General features: G+C 49.6%; 1 protein-coding gene across 3 annotated transcripts in view; it reads right to left on the bottom strand.

Moving 5' to 3' along the window:
* The window catches only part of RALY (RALY heterogeneous nuclear ribonucleoprotein), a 117,396-nt gene that overhangs the window by 54,653 nt on the left and 37,181 nt on the right, over nucleotides 1-25,562 (bottom strand). For all 3 annotated transcript variants that reach the window (XM_032198318.1, XM_032198315.1, XM_032198316.1), the window contains exon 2: nucleotides 18,383-18,473. The gene's annotated coding sequence lies outside the window, so the exon portion shown is untranslated. The remainder of the gene's footprint in view (nucleotides 1-18,382; nucleotides 18,474-25,562) is intronic.

The raw sequence follows: 25,562 nt of genomic DNA on the forward strand, positions 1-25,562 counted from the left end.
CTTGGTTCTCCTCATGAGTTTTCTGAGATCAGAAAGCAAAATGCTGAAGTAGAGCTGGAGGTGTCCTTGTTCCCCATGACAAGGGAGCACTGTTCGGCACGGGCAGCCTGGTGCTGCCACCCTAGCCTGGCAGATGCCCAGGGCAGGTTTGGGTAAACACCTCATCACTTCTCAATTCAAACCTTTAATGCACAATTCAGTATCTCCTGTTCACAGATCAAAGAAAAGGAAGGAAGTGCAGAATGCAGCCACAAAAATGATCCCAGGGCTGAAGGAAATGCTTGACATAGAAGAATTACAGACTTTGTGCTGTTTAGCTTATCACAAAGCAGATCGGAAGGTGATTTGATTACACTAGGTGAGAACCTCCACATGCAGACAGTATCAGGTACATGAGAGCTCTTAAATCAAGAGGGTGAAGATGGAACAGGAACAAACATCTGGAAACTGAGGCCAAATTCAAACAGGATAAATGGCTCACATTTTAGAAGGGACATGATTAACCACGGGCACAAGTTACAAGGTGAGGCAGGGGATTCTTTGTTGACATCTTAACTGTGTTTTTTGTGGGGAGAGATACTTGGATCAAGCACAGGTTCCTGGGTGAGGTGCACAGTGAGCAGCGGGACGGGCAGTGGGGACGCACAGTGCGCAGGAGCAGCTGTAAGCACGTGCCTGTCCCTGTAAAACTGCAGCTCCAGGTGAGACATTTTATTTGCTTCCTAAAATCACAGTCCTGCCTTTTTCACACTGCTCTAAACATGAATGCCTACCATTATTTCCAGCATTTCACACGCAGGGAGGATATATTCCAGCAATTTTTCCCCGTTCTGGTTTTTAAATACAGCGAACAATTACACTCAACTGCGCTCATAAGGCAGCATTAATGAGGCTCGTCGACGTGCCTTACCGACAGCAGCTGCTGTGCAGCACGTTACTGATCTGTGCGCCACAGACACTGCAAACCCACTCGCTAAAATGCAGTCGCCTCTGATGCTGGAGTCAGAGGTGCACGAGCCCCTGTCTGCTGCTTCTGTCACCGCCACCAGTCCCTGCCCACCTCGCGGGGCCGCCCCGGGCACCCATCGCCCACGGGGCACCGCAGGGACCCACGCCAAGCCTCAGCGTTACACCCACCGTGGTGCAACCCCACGCTGCTCCGCTTAGCCCAGGCTCAGCCATGCTGGCAGAGGATGGGTCTGCATTCCCGGGGCTGCATCAACAGAGTCGCTGGTGCTCATGGCTCTAATAGTGCTTGCCAGCTTCGCAGCAGAGCAAATATTTGTGCATTACATCCCCACCTGTCTCACTGACCACAAAGAGCATCACCATGTCCTGTGCATTGCATCACCTTGCAACTTTTTCCATACATAAACCCTTAACCACCCTCAGAGGTTTCCTGCGTGCTGCTAACTTGGTTTTCTCAGCTGCCTCGGACATCCCTGGGGTTTATCCTGCACCCCTGAGGGTATGGGAGCTGTGGGCTGGAAAATAAACTAATGACCTGGAGCAACTCATTTGGGCATTGTCACCCAAAGCCAGTGGCAGGGTGGGGGACACTCCTGGGGACATCTCAGGGAAACCTCTGGGGGTCCCTGAGGCTGCTTCTTGCTGCTGTAGGGCTGGTACAAGGATGCTGCTGGGCTTCCCAAAAATCCATCGCTGAGCAGACAGGGCACAACTGGAGGTTAACAATTCCCTTATGAAAAGCAACAGCCGAAAGTGAGAAGCTTAAAAATCTTTCCATGGGCTTGATGCATAAAACATCCTAGGAAAAGCTCCTTGGAGCTGTTGGTGCCAGGGGGCAGAAGGCTTTGGAGTCTCCATCAAAGCAATTGTTCCCCTCCCTACGAGATGCTGGAGGTTGCTGCTGGCAGTAACGATCCGGTCCCTTCCCTGTACCCGTGGGCTGCTGTGAGGAGCTGGGTCCACAGGGACGGGGTGGAGACGAAAGGCTGTGGATATGTGAACCTGAGCACAGATGAAGCACAGCACTAAGGAAACAAAGCAGAAGTCTCCAAAGCATCTTAAAGAGGGTGTTTATTAAGCTGTGGTCCGTGAAAGTGCAGTGCCCCTGCTTGTGTTGATCTGAGGAGCAGCTGGGGTACGGTGATGGAGCTGAAGGACCCAAGTTTATTCCCCGTGTGCCAATTTGTCACTCTTATCTTCTGCAGCCCACGCTCTTCTGGCTGAGCTTGAAAGCAAATTTTGCCCTTGAAAAATAAGTGTGTGCTGTGAAAAGGGATCCTCCGAAATGAGATGCACGAATGTCTGCTGGAACGAAGCGGCGCTTGCTGGAGACCATGAACGCTGCCCCGGGTCTGCGGCTTCGCAGAGACGTCTGCTCACACAGGTTAGAGAATTACCACGGCCTGGCAGAGAGCAGCTGGCAGGAACTGGAAAGGGCTTTCCATGAAAAACCTGATATATGATCAAAAAGCTCATAGAAAAACATATTTTCTCAGTTATCTTTTTTCTTAGACTAAAACCCAAGTTGTAATTCGTTGTTTCTCAGGTAAATGCTATGGCTTTCCTTCTTCTTACTACAAACACAACAGCTTTGAAATTAAATATTTTCTACAATTTGTACTGAAAAAGTCATTTTGAATTTAAAAACTCCTTGAATTAAAACTTACTGTCTTTATTTTTTCTTCCGCAGAACAATGTTACTGCTACCGAGAACTACAAAATCTATTAAAAAGGTGTATTTCCCACCAAACGCCTACGATCATTGCATTATTGATGTATTACGCTCTACAGGACTTCCCTGCAAAGGGAGTGATAAACACAGATTATCTGCAGCGCCGGTCAGCAAACTGTGAAGTGATAGACCGTTTGCTGCACTGCTCCCGCGATAAGTAAATAATACGGCCACTTTGCCCTTTATGGTATTGATCAGATCTGGTTAAAACAAAGAGGAAAAGAATCACAGGAGAAACTTTCAGTGGCTCATCAACTACATCTCCGCCTCAGGCAGGAGGTGCTGCTATTAATTAGACGGTGTCACAGACAGCTGCCATGGGACAGCAGGGATTTCACGCTCCCCAGCGGCGTCTCAGTGTTGCTCTGAAGCTAACAGCAAAGCCCTCCTTGACTTTCAGGGTGCACGATCAGAGGGGTTTATGCACAACCCTGAGCTGGGCACAGAGGTACCCAGGCTCAGCCCTGCCTGGATTGCCCATCCAGCCACCCAGAGGGATGCAGCGCTGGCCTGAAGGATCTGGAAAATGGAGTCTGAAGAGGCAAAGCAAGCTGGAAGCTCACGGAACACACCGGTGAGCAGCAGGAAGGCAGGAGAGCCACGTTCTGGCGTGCTCCATCATAGCACCTGCCTCCCTAACACATGCCTGGCAGCCTCTGCCAACAAGGCCAGAGGGCCCTGGCTTTTGGCCTTTCCCGTCCTTCTCCAATAACCCCATGCATGTTGTAATTCATGAGCCCTCAAAACCTTAGTGGACTCACAAGGACGAAATATGCGAGAGGGGAAAGCAGCCAGGAGAGCCAGGTTTGTACCCCAGTGTGCCTTTCCTTCGTCCCTGCTCCCTTCCCAACATCGCCTCATTTCACCGCCAGGCTCTCACATCCACCCCTTCGGCATCTCCCTCCTCCTCCTCGACTGAAAATAATTACAGAGAGCCACCCCAATTGCTTTCTCTGCAAAGAAATCATTTGCTCAATATTGTGATTCATCAAATGAGTAAGAGCGGAGCCTCTTCTTAGTCTAAATGTTGGTCTTTCAATCTACAGAGGCCTTTCCCACCTGCAATATAAGCTTCACTTCTAATTAATGGTGTTGACGAATCTTTCTGCACTAGGAAGTGCTCAGTGGTGTTTGTCCCAGGGCTTTGTCAGAAGGAGACCCTGGTGCCTGGTCACCTGCTGTGCCCCTGCTGAGCCCCGCCAGGGGAAGCCGTTCAGGACACCGCAGCCCCTGGCACTGTGCTTGGACCCTCCTGCTCCTCGCTGTGAGGAATGTTTTAACAATTCGTGTCCATAAAGAACAATTCTGTTTGAATCCTGTCTGCCTCTGGGCCCTGCACTGGCAATTTAATTCTTGAACCACAGATGCAGTGTGTCCCAGTCTCCCCCTCATTCTAGTCAATTTATCACTTCTTAAATTTATGAACCTGTTTGCTTTTGTTATTCCGGACTTCTATTTCTAACACTGCTATAGATGTGTCTGTGAATGGCTGGGGAAGAATGTTTTAATTACTCGTGTGTCTGGGAGTTTCAGAACAACTGATAACAACTAGTGACTGTTATGGGATACTATGTGGATCTTTGGTATCTGGTTAGGGGGGGCCGAGAGATAAAGAGGAAGGAGAAAGAAGCTGAAGGACGGCTGGGAGACAAGACTTGAAGAGGATGTTCTGTAAACTTGGTATGGTGCCCAGTAAGTACAAAGGGGGAGAGGAAGACTACGAGCCTTCAGCATGAAAGACCCCTGGAGACCCCCAGAAGAGACCCCCAGAGGAGACTGCGCATGCTCCAGTAGGAGGGACTGGACCCCGGAAGCTAATTATAATAATCTATTTTTTTAGAAGTAGTAATGAATATGTATTAGTCTAGAAGCATAAAAATCAGCTGCTTGATGTAACTGGTGTGTGTCCTGGTGGAGCGGAGACTCCCGGTGCACCCAGCGCTGTTTGCTTACCTCTATTCCTTTATATTCTTTTAATAAATCCTATTTTTTTATTTAATCCTAACTTGAATCCTGAGCCATTTATAACATCACTGTATGCTGGGACGCCTGGAGCAAGGCAGTCCTGCTCCAGAGACCTCCTCTTCCTCCTGTGCCTTCAGAGGGTGTCCGGGTTTTGTCCCCCAGTTTACAAGCTTTACTCTCCTCCATCAGTGCAGGAAAGCAGAGTGCTGTAGGCAGAAGGTTTCCCTTCCCATGGAAAACGTGTGTGAGATGGGAGGAACCACTGCTTGGAAAAGTTTCTGGTTCTCCAAGGACCAGAATGGCCTCCTGGATAAGCAGGTCAGCCTTTACTATTGATTTTTTGTGGGAGATGAAGCTCAAACTGCTCTTTGCAGCCAGAAACCTATAGCTTCTCCTGTGCCAGGAGCTCAGCCTGTATCTTGCCAGGTGTTTAAGCTCAGGCCACCTTAGCTGGGAGCTGCTCTGTTTTTTCTTCCTGAGGTTCAAACCACCCAAAGTCCCACTTTCTTCTCTTTGTCCAGCCACCACCAGCCCACCCGAGGCAGTGCATCTCTCACAGCTCCTCGCCAGTCTTAGCTTTTGCAGAACATGGATCCTCCCCGCTCTCCACTTTGCTGACTCAAAGGAAAGTGATCTTTAATGGGCCCCTGGATAGCTGTATTTTTCTTACCTAAGTGCGCACAAATTGCAGCCTACAACCAATTAAACAGGCGGTTTCTCATTTTTTTCACAACAAACATAATTTGTAATTCCAAAATGTCAATAAGAGCCCTTCACTTTTATATTCCACAGCATATGAAACTCAGCCTAGTAATTTTGGAGCCCTTTTTTTTTATTATTTTTTTAAAGGCAATTAGGGCATTAATTGAGAATCACCAAGTTACTTCACAGAACACACTGCATATTTTCTGACTTGCATGCTTTGCCCTAACTGCTGGAGGTGCTGCTGCAGCTGTGATTTCAGAGCTCTGCATCCCTCCCTCCCCAGCTCTTCCTCCCAGCCGGGCTCCTGCTTCCAGTGCCAGGAGGCAAGGGACGGATCCAGCCCAGGGAGGAGGCGTGAGGCACCGCAGTGGGATGAGCAGGATTTTCCTTGAACTGCATTTTCTGATTGCAGTGAGGTGGGAAAAAGCCTGTTCCTTATGGAGAATTTTAGTGAGAAAGGAAGAGCTTTCCAAAAATGTTTTCATCTACAAGAACCGCCATTGTTTCATTTCATAAATTATACATCGTGTTTTCTGCTTACTGTTCTGGGTTATTTTTTAAAACTGAAAGATACAAGCACACCAGTAAAGGCCAGTTCTTGGTGCTGAAACCCTCTGGTCTAGCTACCAGCCCCAGCCTCCCTTCAGAGCCACCTGAGCCAAGGTCCCCGCACCCCTTCTGCTGCTCCTGCTGACACAGGGTCTGGGTGCGGGACCCCCATGAGAAGAGTGAAAAAACAAACAAACAAACAAACAAACAAAAACCATGACAACAAAAGTGAGTATCTTTGTCAGAAGGGGCTGCTCCTAAGCCCCCCAGTCCTGTAGATGCAACTAACAGGGAACAGCCACCCCGGTGGTGTCCCCTCCTTCGCATCTTCCTGCCTTGGTGGCTGTCTTGCCACCTAACGTTTTTGGAGATGGGACGTTTTTCTTTTTTTCACACTAATATCCGAATTCATAGGAGGCATTACTGATGTGACAGATTCTTTGCAAATTCAAACATGAACTCAGAAGAGCAGCGTGCATACACATGCCCAGAAATGAAGGCAATGCACTCTGCCTTCCAAAGCTCCCTGTTGGAGGGATATTTCTGACACCAGAGTGCTAATACAGTGCAGCATTACAGGGTTTGGCAGCACACCACCTGCAGTATTAAGACTTCCATCAGCTGTCTCAAAACACAAAGAGCAGCATCTCCACAAAAACTTAATACCTTGCAATTTTACAAGTTTGATATTAATACCAGGGCTTAAGAAGAAAGTAGGAGTCAGCTGAGTACAGATGGTTCTTCCAGTTTGGCCACGCCATACCCTGTGGACAAGCTTCACTGCACTAAGAAGGCAGCTCTAGCATTGTGCTGGTGGACTCAGACACTACAGAAGATGAAGACAAAGAAACCCAAAGCATGGTTCAGAAACTGATGCATTACTGTAGGCACTACAGAACTGAGGGGAATCAGCTTAGGCAGATTATAGGGATTGAGGAACAGGGAAAGGAAGGCCGGGGTGAGAAGGCCTCCCTGCCCAGACGGGGGCCTTGTTTGTGATGCGGCATGGAGCATCCAGCTTCTGCAGCGCTGAGATGACTGATGCCAGGTCACGGTCACGGACCTCATGGGCTTCCCAGCCTGTCATTCCTGGGGCTGCAGTGGCATTGGTCCCTGCTGAAGCTCTCAGGGGGGAAGGAATTTGGGATAAGCCATCGGAGTACTCCCTGCTCCTGCATGGCTCACCTAGTGCCTCTCTGTGGAGACACCAAACCCTCCAGGCCAGAGACAGCACCACTGCTCCCCATCTTGCCTTCATGCAAGGTTTCCAACACAGGCCTGCATCTAAAGAACCTGAATTTGAGGCACTGTGTTTGGCTGGCTCCACTAGGGTGCTGTGCCACCTGGAGGGACACTTCCAGGTGTGCAGACACAGGTGACACGGGGCCCTGCCTGCAGCTGGTGCCATGTTTTCTCCCTCTGGATGCCACCAGCTGGAGTGCGAAAGGCAGGAGTGAAAGCAGAGACAAAGGACAAGCAGGGTGGGTGAGCTGCCAGCAGAGCCCATCCTGTGGCTTTGTTTTTCCTTAAATGGAGTAGATGCTGATAAAAGATGGTGAAGGATTTTTGTACTGCACGCAGCCCTGCAATGTACATGTAGGCCCAGGCCTATAGATTGCCAAGGAGACAGCTCTGTGGAAAAACGCTTATGAGGAAGAAATGCCAGTGTTGTAAAGAGAAGCTCAGGGAACCATTTTTCTACGGTCATTTCTCTTGGAACACCCTATAAAGTGACATCCACTGCCCTGCTGAGCACAGGCAGACTCTGAATGATGGACTCAGCACCCTGCTCAGAACAGGATAACCCCCCATATCCCATGGGATTTGGCCCTCAGACCCAGTCATCCACCTTGAGGCCAGCGGGACCGAGCTTTCCCTCAAGTACTTCACCAAAGGAACAAAACAAAGGCTGCGTGGTTTTACTGCTGAGGTGATACTGAGCAAGCAATGGCCCCAGTATCTGCCTGCGATGGCCCATGCATGGTTTGTGCTGCGAATTAATCCTGTACCTTTTTGACAGCCAGGCACACCTCTGGCCTTTTGAATTTACCGAATTACTTCGTGGTCCTGGAGACTTGAACCTCCGGGACCGCGAAGGACTTTGTCTGTACTCTGCTTGTGGGCTCAGAAACACAAAACTTACTGGAAGGCTTGGCCTCTCCCCATTATAAATTCTGCACAGCCTTAAACTTTTTCCTCTAACTGCAAAAAAATATGAAGTGTTTTTACAGTACCATAGGTTTTATGTGCCATAAAGCAGCATCTGGGTGATTTCCTGATTTCCACACAGCTTTGACTTACTGCATGCCTTAATTGTCCATTTTTGTTTACAATGTGCAAAGGAAAAGCTTAAATGTAGCTTTCCACCCCCTGCAAATACAGATATTGTTGTTTATTTATAGCTCCTTATTTGCAGAGAACCTACAGAGACAAACAGAAATGTCATTTACCGGGGAAGGCAGATGTACTGAATCAATCACTGTGCCGAGGGGCCTGGGGTATTTCACAAAAGAACCACAATTCACAATGTAAGATAAATTACCCAAACCTTTATGCTTCCCTTCCTGTCAGATGCTGTCTCAATACGAAGTTGGCGTAAAATACGGCAAAGCCCCTTTTTCTAGCTCGAGATCTGTTCCTCAGCCTTGAACTTGACCAAGCTGCAAACAAAAAAGGAATTGTCTCTGTATTTACCCAGCTGTTGAGATTACACCGAGGTTTTGATCTCGAGTCCCATCTAATGGCGTGTGACGTGAGATGGGTAGCGCTCATTGACCACCCAAGTGGGCTTTACATTTCCCTTTGCAGGTTGGGAAAAAAATCTGCCAGCACGAATCGGTGTAAAACTGCTCTTAGTGGCAGGGCAAGGGCTCTGCCTACATTAAAAAAGAGATATTCCTGCATCTGCAGACACAACACAGGAGAGATAGCAGGGAGCTGGGCTGCTTTTCCTGTGTAATGGTAAAAATTGTTGCAAGATAGACAGGGAGGGATTCTTAATTTGGAAAAAAAGGCCAGCACTTCATGGACACCTCTGAATTTCCCTGAAAGCACTGGGAAACGATCTGTTTTCAGAGTTTATCTGAAGGATCCTTGGATGAAGAAGGGAGAACAGAAATTAGGAAGAACCAAGACAACTGTGCACAGAGAAGGGGAGAAGGAAGTGGTGCAACAAGGCGCTGCAGCGTTTACCTTCAGGTGGTGCTGGTAGACGGACGGCCAGCCTGGGGCTGGAGCTGAGCTCACACTTCTCAGCCCCTATCTACAAACCTCTACTGGATACAGCACCTTACACAGGTCCTATATTTCATTTCCTAGCCAAACAATGCTAACACCTCACCACAGAATTAGAAGTATTTACAACCGACCCATCAATTCAATAGCATTCAGTCAGTGTCCCAGGGCAGAGACCTTCACGGGGACTGTCCTTTGCCAAGGCTCTGCTGTCCCTGGGGCAGATGTGTTCAGGACCACCCTTCTCCAGACGTTTTTACTTTCTTGGCCTGATCTCTCAGTGCAGGTATTCCTGTTCTGAGCTTTCTTCTTCAGGAAAAGCAAGCAGGTGATAACCTGTGCATCAGTGCTGCTGCCCTGCGATTTACCAGCACCACACAGGGACTGGAGAGCAACCCTGAAGGCTCCTCAGTATCCATCTCGTTACTTCAACATCTGCTCTCACCGACCCGATAGCCGGGAGACAGGAGGTGGTACATCCAAACACATCCTTTGTACAGAGCATCAAATCCTCCTTGCTTTGCTCTGGCCCTGCATCGGACACGACCAGCTTGGTGTTCATGCAGACAGACACCAGGTATGCGAGCAAGACTCTAAACAGAGCGTTCCCTTGGGTGGACAGCTCTAGAAATGTGGGTACATTATCACAGTTTTGAGCCACAGCATGCCTATACCTTATGCTTGTTCTAGATGTTAAAACCATGGTTCCTGCCACCGACCCTCTCCTGCTCCTGGGCTCTGACTGCAGATCACACAGCCACAGATGATAAAATAACCCGTGTACCTGCAGTAACTGCTTTCCAAACCCGCTGTGGTAATGGAAGGAGCTGGTCTGTAAGTAGATGGGCCATTTATTTACAGATCGTACATAAGATCATATGTAAGTTCTTCCCAACAGAAAGTAAAGCTGAATGTTCCCTGTCCCAGCCATGCACACCCAGTACCTGCGATCTGGGCTGTGGCTGGTAGGGAGCAGCTGGAGTGCCAAAGGGTCATTTATTCCCTCTCCCCTTCCTCACCACTTAAATGCAGACTGGCACCAGCTTCAGATCAGAGGGGCAGCTGGGCGGTGGGCAGCCCAAGCCTCTCCAGGACAAGGAACACTTCATCAGCACCAGGGAAACGGCTGGAACAAAGAGCCCCTGAGAGCACCAACCTCTGTCCTTGGTCGGAGCTGAAACCTGGTGGCATCTGCTCCTGGGGGGTCCTTCTTTGCCCCCAGGCTGCCAGCAGAGATGCTGTGCTGGGTGGTGGCCACCAAGGCTCCTTGGTTTGGCAGAGGCTTGTAGGAGAAGCACCATTTCCTTACGGCAACTTGGATGGAAATTACGGTTAGTTAATTCCTTGTGGAGGACAGGGTGAAAAATAACCATGAGCAAGGTGGGGACCTACCAAAGAGCAGGCTCAGCCCTGTTGGGATAGTGCCCACAAGGAAGCAAGGTCGCTAATGGGGGGAGAAATTCAGCCAAGCAATTTTTTTGGGGGGGAGAGAAGAGCATGAGACGGTGCTGGCAAGCACAGGGTGAAAGCAAGCTGGAGAAATCAATAAAGGGAAAGGACAGAGGGGGGCGATGGAACGCGGGAAGAGATAAATTAAAGGCTTGCCCAGGGGTTATGATGGCTAGTGAACAATAAATTAAACAAAAGAGGGCAACGGGGACGAGCAAGGTAGTGTGAAAAATTAATTAAAAGGAAGGGAGGCATAACCAAAGCATAAAACATGGGTGCTGGCGGAAAGATTAGAGAACCCAGGGAATGAAGAGGCTTTGGAAAGTGTAATGAGAACCAAGGCAGAGGCTGTAAAGGCTGTGACCACGTGCAACAGCCAGATAAACAATGCAGATGCGTTTTTAAGAGGATGAGAAGCACAAAACCACTGAAGAAGAAAGTAAGCATCTTGCAGAAGGAGACAGCATGGCTGGTGCTGGTACACCAAGCCTCACTCCTCGGCTGTGCGCTCCCCTCACCTGCCTGCAAGTGTTCTCCATCCAGCCCTGTGCCCCCAGAGGAGACTGAACAGGGGCTGCCCGTGGGATGAGGCATTGCAAGGTGGAGTAGTTTGGCCAATATAGCCCGTATTTCCTAAATATTACCTAAACCCTAATCACGCCTCACTTTTCTCAGGAGCAGTAGGGATGCAGTTTTTAGAGAAGTATCTGGGGGCATATGCGGAGATGGGAAATAATTGTGCAGGTATTTTCAGGCCCTTCAAATCACAGAGGAAGAGGACAAATTGGGCAAGCCTGGATCTCATCTTGTCTTTAAATCAGCATCCTTTGAAATGAATGGCCTGCCCTGGTGCCTGGAGAAGGTTGTGATTTTAAGCAAAAGGTACACGTGCCAGAGGAGGGGAGAAGAAATAGTAACAACATTTAAAGCTATGAGAGGCAAATTAAAAAAAAAAAATAAAAAATAAAGGCAGATTATTTTCAAAGAGTAAGATCAATGCACTGACAGTGGCAGTCAAAGTTGGACAAGGAGCAGCACCGTGGCACAGCCGGCGGCAGTGGGCCCCCGCATCTCAGCGAGCACTCGGAAGGGAAGTAGGACAAAAAGCCATGGATAATTAATAGCACTGCAGAAAGCTAAGTGGGTTCCCTGACCTCTCTCCGCCCTCACAAACTTGTCTTTGGCTTCTGGTTAAGCTGGATTATAAATAGCTAAATTGATGGTGCGTTTTAGCTGACAGATAACAGGAAGCAGGTAACTTCTCAGGGACGCGGTAGTGCAGAGAGGCAAGGCACAGGGTGTGTTCCCAGTCCCTTTTAACACACCAGAACAGAGCCACACAGGGCGATAAGGGTCAGATCAAGGAAATATTCATTGTGCTGTGATCACAGGCCAGCATTGGGCTGAGATGGGCACTGCAGGATGCTGATACCCCAGGGAGCCTGCACTGGACCTGACCCCACTCAGCATCCCCACCAGACATCACCATTTTCCCCTTTTTGTGTCCATTTCTTAAAATGCACAGATCCAGAATGCAAACACAGACCCCTGGAGTATTTTCCCTGTGCCTTCAGCACTCCCTCTAGGATTTGCTGCTGGGACTCAGGGGAATTTCAGCAAGTGACAACAACAACAGCTGCCTTACTCTCATATATGAAGGTAGAAGCTGATGACGGAGAGCCTCTGGATTATCGCAGGGTGAGGTTTTGCAGCCCAGCAGCTGGCCCCCAACTTTGCAGTGCTTTAAATTAATGCCACAGTGCAGGGCAGGCGCCAGCAAAGCATCCCTGCAGCTCACCTGGAAGTGGGAGCTTGCTCAGCAGCTCCAGGACACACAGGGACACTGCTTGCAGTGCTTCCCCCAGACCTGTACTGCAGCAAGATGTCCCCGAACTCACTTGGGAGGCAGATCTGAGGAGGACAACATCCCCTTCCAATGTTACTTCTCTGACTACACCTGTGTTTTAAACTTATGCCCTTTAAAACACTAATTCCTGCAACTAGCAACCTTCCTAGCTACAAAGAGTCAGTGTTCAGCACTGTGGTGTGTGTGTCACCTTCTGCTCAGACTGTGTGTGGCTCAATCCAGCTCCAGAGGCGTGAGTCTGCCCTCCTGACCTACTGCTCCTTTGCAGCACTTTCAAAAAGAAATGTTATTCAAGAGGATTCACGCAAAATCTGTGTTATTTCCCAATTCTATCTGAATTAGAAGAAATTCAAGAGTAATGCCTGTATCTTCCCACAAACACACACGCTGAGATGAGTAGCACGGAGCCACCAACCCTATTTCTAGCTAAGCAATTCCTAATACTTGCTGCAAGCTATGATGCCACAGCCTGGAAAACCCCAAAACCCAACTGTATTCAGTCTGGGGCTTGATGCAACACAGAGATGTGTTCAACCATCAGTCACAGTCTGCAGGTGGGGTTATTTCATCTGGAGGAGGAGATAACCCAAGGGAGGTCAATGGGATGTGGGTGTGAGACCTGTGCCTTGCCAGAAAGCAAAGCCAAGGTTGTAGGGACAGATGCTGAAGAACAAAGCAGGGTTTGATTACAAGGCTTTTCCCTGTCGCTCTAGAAAGAACAAGCAAGCAGAAGACCAAAGCCAGAATTTTGGAAGAAAAGCGCCCTTCCCAAGACATGGACTGTGGACCATCGGCGTGGGGACGCATGGCACTCAGCGCTCGCCGGCTGTCACAGCACGCAGGGGACAGGAGCCCAGCCCAGCCCCGGCAGCACGAGGTCCCCCACATCAGTGCCACCTCTCTGTGCCACCGCAGCCTGCAAAAGGTCACTGCCTCACGGGGGAACCGTGCATGAAGATGAAAATGCTGCATAATGGGAGTGGTAAAATAAGTGAGTTCTTGGCTAATTTTCTAAAATCCCCAATTCAAACCACGCTGAAAGCAAGTCCCAGGCCCAGATTTCTATTGATGAAGGGTGCAGCCATCTGTTTGTTTGTCTTCTCTCCATTTCTTGCTAACTCCTATTTCTCGTTTTAAGAAAATCCACGCTCACATGTCATGTTTGATGCATCTGACAAGGTCAGAGCCATCACATCCCATCAAGCGCACGCTGATACAGCCTTGTGAGGGGAAGCCAAGAAAAGATGTACAAAAAGAGATTTATTTCCAGGTTTTTGTTTTAAGGCATCCCTTTGCCTTCTACTTCCTGACTCCCCTTCCAGCTCTGGTACTCAGAGCGGCAGCCAGAAAGCTGCACCTGGTCTGAACCCAGCATCTGAGCACTGCACGAGGTAATGTCTTCGCAGTTACAACAGCAGGTGAAGCTGGAGCAGATATAAATATTCCCTTGTAAAGGTTTAGAATTGAAAAATTCAGGCACAGACCCTCAAAGGTGACTGGATACCTCTGAAGGATTAAGCACAGCTGACTGGGCAGGGAACCTGGGAAAATTACGGTGGAGAACTTGAACTGCAAGGCATAGACTTGAACCTGCCTTCATCTGGTATTAAATCCTGTTCCCTGGCTTATCTCTGGCTTATCTTATAGCATGGAATAATCCTTGAGTGGGCAGCAACTGGCTCTTGCCAGGAGAGGGAGAAAATGCCTCCTGGGTGAAGGAGAAACAAGCCAAGATGGTTGGGACCTGGTGGTTCAGACCCAGGTGAGAAGAACCTCAGTCCTTCTGGCTATCAGCTTGTTTCTCTAAGAAGCCAGGGTGTCAGTAAATACAACCTCCCTGTGCCAAGCCTGTGAGCACTTCGTTGGGCTCTGCAGTGTTCAGTGAATGCCTGTCTGTAGCTGGGGGACACGTCTGCGACCGACCACTCAAAGCTTAGAAACCTTTAAAGTTTCATTCTGCAAGCATTTGTGCCTGAATTTTGAGCATGGGAGCTACCCTTGGCCGTAGAAGTGACTCGTGTCATTATCTGTCGGGTGGTGCCTACACAAGCAGTCACTTGGGAAAAGATTTTACATTTTTGATTCACGCACTACCTCAATCTGAATTAACCTTCAAGCGTGGAGAAGCTCTGGGAAGCAAAGATAATTTCAAACAGCAAATCCCAGAGTTAAAAACCAACCCTCCCCCCTGCCTCCCAAATCAGATCATTTAAATTGACGTGTTATTTTGATAAGTTCAAGATGTGCAGAGAACTCAGCTCTCAGCTCCAGCGCTCACTTGCTCATTTCGGCCGATCGCAGAAAACCACCTCAGCTCCAGCACTCAATCGCTGCCTTGGGGAGGTATTTTAACCCCAGCAGGCACAGTGCACTGCATCACACGCGCTGTGTGAAGGCATTGCTCAGGTTCTGCTCACCCCCAGCAGAGCAACAGAAGCTTGGCGTGGGCAGAAGCGAGGACCGAGCTCCTCAGCCAAGGTCAGTGCCCACCTCTGGGAGCTCAGCACACCAGGAAAACCCAGTCCGTGGTCGGGGCTGCTCAGGTTCCTACTGGGAACCAGCCAGGCCCAGCTCTGCACAGGTAGGAGAGATGTGGGGGCAAGGGGAGGGGATGTCTCCGTCCTGGGGAATTCGGTGCTGGCCAGCAGCAGGACCCGCGTTTTGCAGAGAGTGCTCGTGGTGCTTGCAGCCAGGAAATAACTCCTTAATAATAATCATCCATCAAAACCACTTTCAACGAGCTCTGCTTCCGTGACAGCTTCACTGCCAAGAACATGGCTTTTCTAGCTCAACACTCACCCAGCCCGTTGTGAGAGCGGTCACAGAGCAAACCAAAACACATGCTTCGTTTTATCTCCTGGGAATCATCTGAGGGTACTTTCAGGTATTTGGGTTTCTTTTCCCTCCCCTTAGGATATGGTCTCCACCTGCACGGCTCTGCTGGCAAGACGATTGCATTCAAAAACTTCCTCTGCACATGTTTGCCAAAGTAAAAATAAATTAAGGCCATGTGCGTGGACACCTCAGAACCCACACTGCAGAAATCACGTAATCTAATTGCCTGCAGAAGAATACAAATTTTTTAAAAGGGAACAACCCACGAGGGGCAAAGCAGGTCAGCGCTGGGCGTGAAGCGCCTGCCCACGCTGGCTGAAATGCGAGTGCTGCAAAGTGCTCGCTGCAAGCAACGGGCCCAGCAGCTGAGAACCTGCTCTCAGGGCTTCACACGCTATCGCTGCTCCCAAAGGGCTCAAGTTATCTTCTTGTGGCTCACAGCACCTGCAGAGCCTCTGGGAAGAGCAACAACTTTACAGTCACTCGAGGTACATCAGTTCCTCAAGCTGATTCTTTTCCCTGACCGAATTATCCTAGGCACAGAGGGTAACTCAGTCCCACGGTTAGGGTTTTGTAGCCTCATGCACAGCCCCTAGGAGTGCAGCCCCCATGTCCTGCGGCACCAGCCAGGGCAGCCCCATGCCTGCCCCTCAGCCACGTCTCCTGCGCCTGGGACCAGCACCTGCGAGTCCCCACCGACCCACCCCATCTCTTCTAAATTAAGCAACCTGTTACATCGCTTCCTTCCTTGGCCCACAGTGTGCTAAGAAGGTCACTGCCAGATCATAGCTTAAAGCGTGACCGAGCCCCGTCCTAATCCAGAGAGGACAGGAACTGCCAGAGCTGATAAATGACCTGAGCGAGTGATTACAGTCTGGATTTATTTGTGATTAGACACTGTGATGGCCCCCTCTGATGCTGTCTTCTGAGACGACAGACAGAAACCTTCATCCACACAGTTTTCATTGAGCTACTGAAACCCTTAAGGATGCTCTGGGTCCTCTCACTATGGGACACTTCCAAACCTCTCTGGGTCAGCCCTGAAACAGGTGTTTCTGTGATCTTCCCAGCATTGCTGAAATAACAGGCATTTTCATCAGCTCTCCCCATTCTCCATAGTTACTCTCAATGCTCTCCTTGAGTTGCCTGAATAACAGATATTTTCACAGCTTTTTGTATGTCCCCCAAGAAATAGGCAGTTTCACAGCTCCCTCTGGAATCAACCTTTATTCTGTGAGCTGCCCATAATTGCGGCAAATAATCAGCCAGCAGCATTCAAGGGTTCACAAGCCCTGGGAAAGCACAGGGCTCGCCAATTGATGAAGGTGCTGCAGCTCAAGCCCTGCAGCCTCTGTACGCAGGATAAAAGAGACTTTCTTCTGCTTAGGGACAGCACAGCTGCGCCTAGCTGCAATTAATACCCTGTAGGAAAAGAAGGCTCTGTAGTTGAAAACAATATTTAATATGCCAATGACCAAAACAAAAGTTTGAAAAACTTCTGGCAGAACTCTACTTAAAATGCCCTGAATGTTAAAAAATGATGTATTTCTGAAGAGCCTGGAGTCGGACTTAAGCCATGTGGGTCTCTTCCCACTCAGGATATTCTGTGATTCTATCATTTTCCCATGCTGCTGAATCACATAACTTAATTTGCTGAGTTAAATCTTGGTCTCTGGAATTAGGGTATAGTACTCCTCTTGGTCATGAAGAAGGAGACTTTCAGTCCACTTGTTTGCTTAACATGTCCACATCAGAATTCATTAGGCAACAAGATGTTTTCATTACTACTAAAGGGAGGTATATTAAGCTAGAAAGAGAAAGAGGTTTCAGCCAAATTGTAAACAAAGCCAAATTCCCCTTCTCTTTCAACATCCTGCTTTTGGTTTGAAAGCATTCAGGTGAATCAGGGGTAGCCCTCTGTTATCTTGGAGTGTCATGTATCAGATTTCCAAATATGATTAAAAGTGTAAACCTGAGCGTGGTATCCCTTGGTGTCCACCAAGCAACAGCAGAGCTCTTACCCACATGGCAAGAGGTTCCACCTGGTAACACTTATTTTTTCTCTTTCCTACGTAAGTTCCCAAGGAAAAACTCAACCACGCTACCAATTAAAACAGATGTGTTACACCGTGGCTGCAAGCCCAGCAGAACTGGAAACGGAGAAGCTGCTTTTATCTGCCTGGGAACTGGAGGGGAAAGTCCATTGCTGAAAACATTTCACTACCTCATGCTCGTACCATGCATTGTGCATCGTACAATTGCTTCCCATAAGTCCTGAAATCTTCATTCAGTCTCTGCTGAAGCAAACTCCATTTTTTATTCAGCTGGAGCCCTTTTACTGTGTGCTCAGTGAAACAGAACTCCCACAAACACAGCAAGAGATCTCCCAGCTCAGGACTACACTGACTTCGGGTGCTCGACAAGCACAGTGAGTTTCTAATCGCACCAGCGCTCCCTGGAGCAGCATTCCCAATGCTTAGGGCACAGCATCACTGACCCCCAGACCCTCTTCCATCCCTCCACAAAACTTCTTCTTCCATGAGGTGCTTTCAGCCTGGCCTGAAGCCTGTGTCCTGGCTGCCCTTGGACCAGAGCTGTCCGAGTGCCACCTGAGTGCTTTCTCCATGCCCCCCATGCACCTGTCACAGCCACGCTCTTCTGCCTTACCCTGGAAACACCACAGATTGGGGCTTGGCTTTCATCTTCCCAAGCCCTGACACGGCAGAATCAGGAATTAAAAGGTGCTGAACCCCACCACATCCGAACCATCACTATCTGCACATCCAGGCGTGATGAAGGCACTCTCACCTCTAGTGCCAGCAGCACAGGTCCTCACTGCAGCCATCAGCCTCTGACCCCCTGAATGCCTGCACCAGGCCAGGATGAGTGTGCACCCAGCAGGCTCAAAAGGAAAGCCTTCAGCCTGACTGCAGAGCAAAAGCAGCCAGAATATGAAGCCAGGTGTTCTTAGAGGCTCGTGGTGAGCCTCTCCTTGAAGAGCAGCCGCAGGAATTAAGGGCAGGGTGCTCCCGTACCACTCACCACCTCCGCGTGTAACGCAGAACGCAGCTACTCACCGGGAATGGTGTGGGCACTTGTGTTTGTTAGTCCTTCCCGTCACCAGGTCCGGGAGCAGGCGCAGCACCCCTCTATGGTCTCAGCTTCGCCCTACAAGAAGCAGGACACACAGTTTTCTACCAGTTGTGGCAAGCAGATAATCCAGTACTTTCTAATCCATGGCAGAGGAGGGTATGGCGCATCGGAAAGATAAGCCTCTGGCTGTTTGTCTGCACGGATCAGACCCAAGACCTTCGGACTTAAGGCTCTGAGCTGCTTAGCAAGGGGCTCAAAGCCGGAGACAGAGGCAGTTGTGTTTGCAGGGCTGAATACTTGGGATAGCTTGCTTCAGATTGGCTCAGGCTCGGGAAATCCCACAAAACCTGCTACATCATGTTAGTGCTTGCAGAGAATGAGGTACCCGACGGATAGAGGATGAGAATTTTCTGTCATGATGGCTGGGATTTGTTAAGGAAAAAGAGAGTTTCTTCAAAATTAAATATTTCACAGTAAAGCAAGCATTTTGTTCATTGAACTGAAATGCTATCCTTTAAGCCAGTTCCTCTGGGTTCCGTTTGAACTGCCAGGACACCCTCCAGGACTGCAGCTAGGGTGCCTTCCCTTTCCTCCCACAGGCTGGGACACCCGGTTGGACTGTGCAACGAGCTGCTTTGTCACCTCGAGAAGCCTGTGAGGCAGAAACTAACTCAGGGAGTTACAGTTCAGAAGTGGGAGCTACAGGATTACCCACGGCATTTGTTATACTGGGCAACACCAAGTGCCTGCTTAGCACGCTGCTGGTGCAGCACCATCGGCACTGCCAGCCCAGCAAGTGTTTCTGCTGGCTGGGAAGGCTGTGGCCAAGACAGCAGAGATCACTGCTCATCCCCAAAGTGGACTGACCGCTTTTTCAGTGGTGGGATCCAGATTCCACCAAAACACCCCTCCTCTGCAACCAGCTGAGGCCTCAGCCCCGCAAGTCCTGGGAGAGGACCCAGGAGCTGTGCTCAAACAGCTGGGGTGCAGCGAGACATCCCCGTGCTCTCTGGCCCCCAGGCAGCGGCCGCATCTCTGAGTTCACAGCCCCAACAGTCTCAAGTGTTCACGAATTGGATCCAGTCCCCATACTCCGAGTCTTAAACCATTAACGAGTCCATTAATTGGAACCAATTCCTTCAAATCAGCCTGGGCTAGCTGACAATGTACAAACAAGCAACAGAGCAAGGTGAGGTTCCTGCGCCTCCTGCTCCACCCTCCTGAAGTCGGTGATGATTCCCAGCAATGTCTCCTGAATGAGCACCCAGGGCTCTCACGGATGGAGCAGTACTTTTACACCCTGCTCTGTGAAATACTTGGCACCCGGGCTGCCTGCTCTGACGGGGAGGAGCAGGCAGGGATCTGCCAGCCGTGGCTAACAGCAGGGTGAGCGGTGAATGCAGCCAGCTGCCACCAGCCACGGCCCCCCGTAATTAGAGGCTCACTTCAGCCTCAGATGTGCCACAGCACTGCAGAAGGTCAAAGTGGAGTGAAGCTTTCAATTAAAACAGAAAAAGTACTAAGGAGACAGAGAAATGAACCACTGGGCTTAAACCACCACCAAGGACAATTCAGTGCACTGATTAGCGGCAGAACAGCGGCTTTCATTGCAGAAGTCTCAGCTCTCTGGCAGTGCTGAAGGGACAATCCCTTCTGCATGAAGAAGCCACCACAGTGACACAGGCTAAAACCAGGTGGCCATGGGGCCACTTTTGCTGTCAGCCAAGAACCCAATAAAGAGTTAACTTGACAATGCTGTTTCCTCAGTTCCCCTCTGTTTCAATGGGCCCTTCATCCAGGTTTAGTGGACCTCTCAAGAGGTTTGGTTGCATCTCTCAGTACTCAATGAGTTCAGAGATACCATGAGAATGGGCATTCGTGCAAGAGAGATGCAGAAGAAGGGAATGAATGAGAGAAATTTGGAGATAAACTGGGTGGGAGCAAAGCCCTGAACATCAAAACTCTCAGTGACGCTGGGGATGTGGCAAACAGAGAATTACAGGAGCAAATCCCAGTAAGGAAGAAGGAGCAGATTTTTTACCAGACATCTGGATGAACTGCTAAACACCTTCCCCCATCCTTCTCCCAAACTCACCCAGGTCCCTTGGCTTAACGAGCAAACGAACTTTATCTTGCTCCTAAAATCTTCCACTTTTGATAAGAAAAACCCAATGTTTTTTCAGTGGGGGCTGGAGGGAGGAATGAGGAGCAGAGGGACACTGTGCAAAGAACATCAGAAGCACTTAGTTGTGGTATTGGCACCATGCGCTGGTGTTGCTGTGAGACCAAGGGCCAAATTACTCATCTCTGTGCTCCTTAGGATGTGAAGTTTGACTCAGATGAGCTCTACGACATTCACCTCAGATGGAAGGTGTACAGGAGGTGGCGCAGAAGAATCTCACCACTAGCAAGGTCCTAGGGGCTAAGAAAAGGAAGTCCCCTTCTGTTGCTCTGTAACCCCTCGTTTCTCAACGCACAGCTACTTTGAAGACCAAATTGTCCTGCTCTTACTCTAAGACCGTCTTTACTGCATGAGATCGAATGAACTCGGCAGGAGGAGCAGCAGGCTCCAGCCTTTGCAATGCTGGAGTCCACCCGTGCAGTGCAGCGCAGCATCCTGTGATTTTTCTAGAATCACTTCAACCCATGATGGAAAAGGAGGAAGGAGGTAAATACCCTGCCAACATACAACAACATCTTTCAAACTAAGTAACTGCACCAAAATGTGCTGTTTTATTTTCACTCTGGGCTCCCAAAGCATTTCCCTTCTCTCCCTGAATGATAACGGGCATAAAAATTAAATATAAATTCTCCAACAAAAAGCGAAACACACTGAAGGGTAATAAATCACCACTACTGGATGGCATTCAGAGGAAGTTGGGGGAAGGAATAAAGGATGAAATAGCATAGATACTGACTAAGATATATCATAGACCCTTACAAAACCAAGAACTCATCTTCAGGGCAGGGGATTCACCACAGTGGGCTGAATTTTGATAAAGAAGCAAAGGGAAGTCGCAGAGAGAAGCGGTGGAGCTGGAACACAGCGCAGCCCCAGAGGGCATGGAGAACCTCACCCCAGCATCCCGATCGCATCCCCACTTCATGCTGAAATGAAGTCCGGAGGGATGCGAAGACCATGTGCCAAACATGACCCACTGGCACCAGTGGGATCAACTGGGATCTCTGGAGACAGCGAGGAAGGTCCAGCCCCACGCTGAAGTGGGGCTGCTGGCAGCTCTGAGCAGCAGCTGTCACAGGCTGAATGCTCTCACCTGATGACCTGAAATTCCTACATCTGCATTTCCAATAACCTGAAACACTCCCTGGGGCACCACACAGAAGCACAATATTCTGGAAACATTATATATCAGCACTGATCTTCGTCTTACAAACAAGATCACCTTTAGTTTTGCAGGCACCTCCTACTTCATTAAACTCAAAGATCTTGCTCTCCAGGGGTTTCCTCCTCAACTGGGGCAGGAAATGAAAAGACAGAAAATGCAATTTAATTGGGGATGAAGCTTCATCTTTACGCTGCCTATCATCATTATGTGTCATTTAAAAACAAGCACGGAGCAGGTGTGAAATGGCACCGGCTCTGGATGCACATAAAAAAGGTTGACACCAACAGCACGAATCAGATGGTGTGACCTGAAAACTCCTTTTCTCTTTTCCTTTTTTTATTTTCCTCAGATAAAAATCCTTTTGATATGGGATAGAAGAAATGACAACTCTGTGAAGCCAAGTGGTTTGAAAAGAAGAGGAGCCAACTTCAGGACATTACCTGGGGCTGCTGGGGCCGTTACCCTTGCCAAAACCTCGCGGTGCAGGGCTAGCGGCAGCGCAGAGGGCAGGCGAGCGGAGGTACCCTGGCACAGCCTTCACCTCACACAGAGGTGCTAACACTGAAACTGCTGCTCCTGCTTCTTCCTTGCCAGACATCACTTTGCTTCCCCATGCCCTGATGAAGTGTCTGACCGGGTTTGATGCACCCCCTTCTCCTCGCAGGTTACACCGCAGCACACAGCCGCAGAGGGGACCCCGGGATTTGGAAGCTGCCCTGGGAATCGAGTCAGGTGGGAAAGGGCTCTGCTTTCCCTCAGGTTGCCCAAACCCTTCCTTCACACTCCAGGAGTAGGGAAAAAAGTGACTAAACTCTCTTGTCTAGTCACTACTGAGGATGCAAGTCAACTTTGTGCAGAGAGCAGAAGAAAGGAGAGCTCAGAGGACAGGTGGTGCTGCTCACCGGGGGTTCTGCTAACACAGGAGCGTTATAAGGGGAAGGAGACCTGGAGTTCATCTCTTGTACTGACAGAGAGTCTGAGGGTTTAGGGTAGGTTGTTTGGCTCAAGCCTTTGCAGAACAGCCTCCACCACTGAGGCTTTCAGTCTGAGGATGCCCAAAGTCAGATGGGCTTGGACCTGCCTGTGCCCAGGCTCTGCTCTGCCATAAATGATGGTGCTTGTGGCACTCAGCTGCCTGTCAGGATACTTCCAATACCTGCTGGTGAAAAGGTTCCAACCCAAGTGCTAAGAGAGACAGGCAGAAAACGTGGATGAGCTCAGCCACTTAACCTCAAAACCACAGCAGCCTGGTTCAGCTTGGAGCTGGGTTTCCAGGCTCCTGGGTTGTTGGCTGGGTTGGTTTTACATGGCGGTGTGTCTCCTGAAAAAGGAACGACTGAAATGTAAGATCTCTCAAAGGCCTTTGTGTCGTACTGGATGGCATCGGTAACACTCTGGAACTAAATACTGACTGTTTTTCTAACAAGTGCCATTTCTGTATCTCTGGCCACCGGAGATAAAATAGGGGTGAACTATGTTAACTAATGCGCTCTAATTAGTAGCTGCCCCTCATTTTCGAAGTCCTGCCCCACATTCTGATGCAAATTCACTGCCTTTCATTTTAAGCAATACACCAGCGTGGTTTTAGTCTTCCAGTGATCCTTTAATGTCATATCTTCTCCCCAGTGAATCAATATTCAGATCCCCTAATTGGAACTTATCTGCTCACCCAGCCTTGGGCTAGGTTTGCTCAGCCTCTGAGTGTATCAGACGCTCTCAGTGACTGCATCGGCAGCGCCCAGCTTTGCACCATGGCTGCTCTGCAGGAAAGCGAGGGGAGATGCTGAGAGCTTTCTGTAATGGAGACATGAAACCCAAAACCATTTCTCAGCCCAGGATGGGATCAGGGACAAGTCAGTTTTCCTGCTCCACTTCAAGAAGTGGAGGCACAGCTCCCCACTGCTGCTAATTTTAAATCACATCTCCATCTTCTGCCTATAAATTCTCTCCTGCTGCCAGAAGGTCACCAGGCCAGCTGGAAAGCTATTTTTCACAACCTTGCTAATCCAGAGGCACCTTGCTGCCTCCTCCCACCAGGAAAATGCTGACAACAAAACTGACTGGTGGCCAGCAGGACCGCAGGTTGGGCATGGCATTGCAGGGAGGACTGGCCTTTACGGTACCACCGAGGAATCCAGGAGACCCAGGATCAGTTCCCGGCTCCTCCCCAGCTGTCCTGCTTGACCTTGGGCTCCAGCTCTGTGCTTCACCTTATCTCTACTAACTGAGGCTAACAGCACTTCCCACAACTGGTCATGTGGATAAATTAATTTTTTTTAGGAAATAGTTTATTATAATGGGCACAATGGCCCTTTTAAAATAAAAGGGGATATTTTTTTCCCTTGCATCACCACTAGCTTTATAGGAATGAAGCCAAGGACGACTGTAACACATCATGTCTAGGGCTGAGATTTTTATGAGATTTGTGCAGGCTCAGCTCCAGGATCTTCTCCCATCACCTGCCATCATTCCTTGGCAATAAATATTTCCAAGGAGGAGCAGCTGCAGGGCACAAGGAGTGGCCGATACCTCTGCAGTGGCTCAGGTGCTGCAGGCATGCAGGAAAGCTGGTGGAGCAGTGGGGTCCCCCCACCCCTTGGAGGGGCTGCTGGGGTCAGCCAAAGAGACAAAACTTTGGTCTCATCCCTCTGCAGGCCTCCAGACCCTGCTTGTGAGGAGACTTTTGCAATCGCCCAACTGACCTTTGCGAGCTCTTGTTCACCCAGGAGGCTGCATCGTTGCACCTCCCCTAACGCCTGGTGCATCAGGTCCTGCGGGAGGGACACGGGGTGGGAAGGAGAGCACTTGCCATGAGGCTGGGGGCTGCTCTGTGCAAGCACTCCACCAACTCCTTCTCCCAGAAAACCAGCCCGATGGCATCACCACCATGGTGGACTACGTCCGTGCCCCGGGACCACCCTGAGGCTTTTCCAGGCTGCGGGGCTGGGCACACAGAGCTGCTTCTGCGAGCAGGGCTGGTCCCCAGGGGGACCCCACCACCAGGATGGCACCAGGCTCTGAACCAAGTGGCTGAACAGAAAGCTTCCAAGCTGCTCCGCCACATCTGCACACACGGAGCGGTAACAGCATCCAGCGCACGCAGCCCCAGGGAAGGCAAAAATAACTTTAAAAGCTTCCATGTTATTATATTTTTTTAAAAATGAAAAGAAGTGTAAGAACCCCACAGACACCCCCTGCTGCCCCAGAGCTCCAATCATGCTCGCCAGCCCTCACCCAGTGCCAGCAATGCACGTGGGGCCCATGCTCCAGCCCCGCCACCCTCCCCACACCTCGTGGGACCTCCCCACTTTGGCAACAGAATAAAAATCATCGCAGCATCCACTGCCAGTGATGATTCTCCCGAATAGAAAGCCCAAGCAGCTAGATCCTACCCATGCAAGAGGTGCTGCTGAAGCACAGCGCAGCAGAAGCCCACAGAGACAGCGGGGAAAGGAAAGGGAAACCTCAGCCACCCGTCAAAACCCCAGCAGTGGAGATAATTGGCTTACACACATTTATCCCTGCACCCAATTATCAGCTCAGTTTAGTGTTTGATTTTCCACAAGTCCGGTCCGGCAGGCTGGCTGTTGTTCTGCTCCATTCTGCCTCCCTCGCTCATTTATATATATATTATCCACTCCTTAAATCATTTTAATAGCTTCTTTACTCGCATGCCCTCCCTTCTCATTCCAGCACCATCAGCACAAGGCAGGTTGCAGATATGAAGGAGCTGACATTTCCCTTTTGAGTAATTTGCAGTGGATTTCTTGCCTGTTTGATGTAGTCGTTTTGTTCTCTGCGATGATGTGACATTAAT

This window comes from Aythya fuligula, chromosome 16 (assembly GCF_009819795.1).
Source record: "Aythya fuligula isolate bAytFul2 chromosome 16, bAytFul2.pri, whole genome shotgun sequence".
NCBI classification, from domain to species: Eukaryota; Metazoa; Chordata; class Aves; order Anseriformes; family Anatidae; genus Aythya; species Aythya fuligula.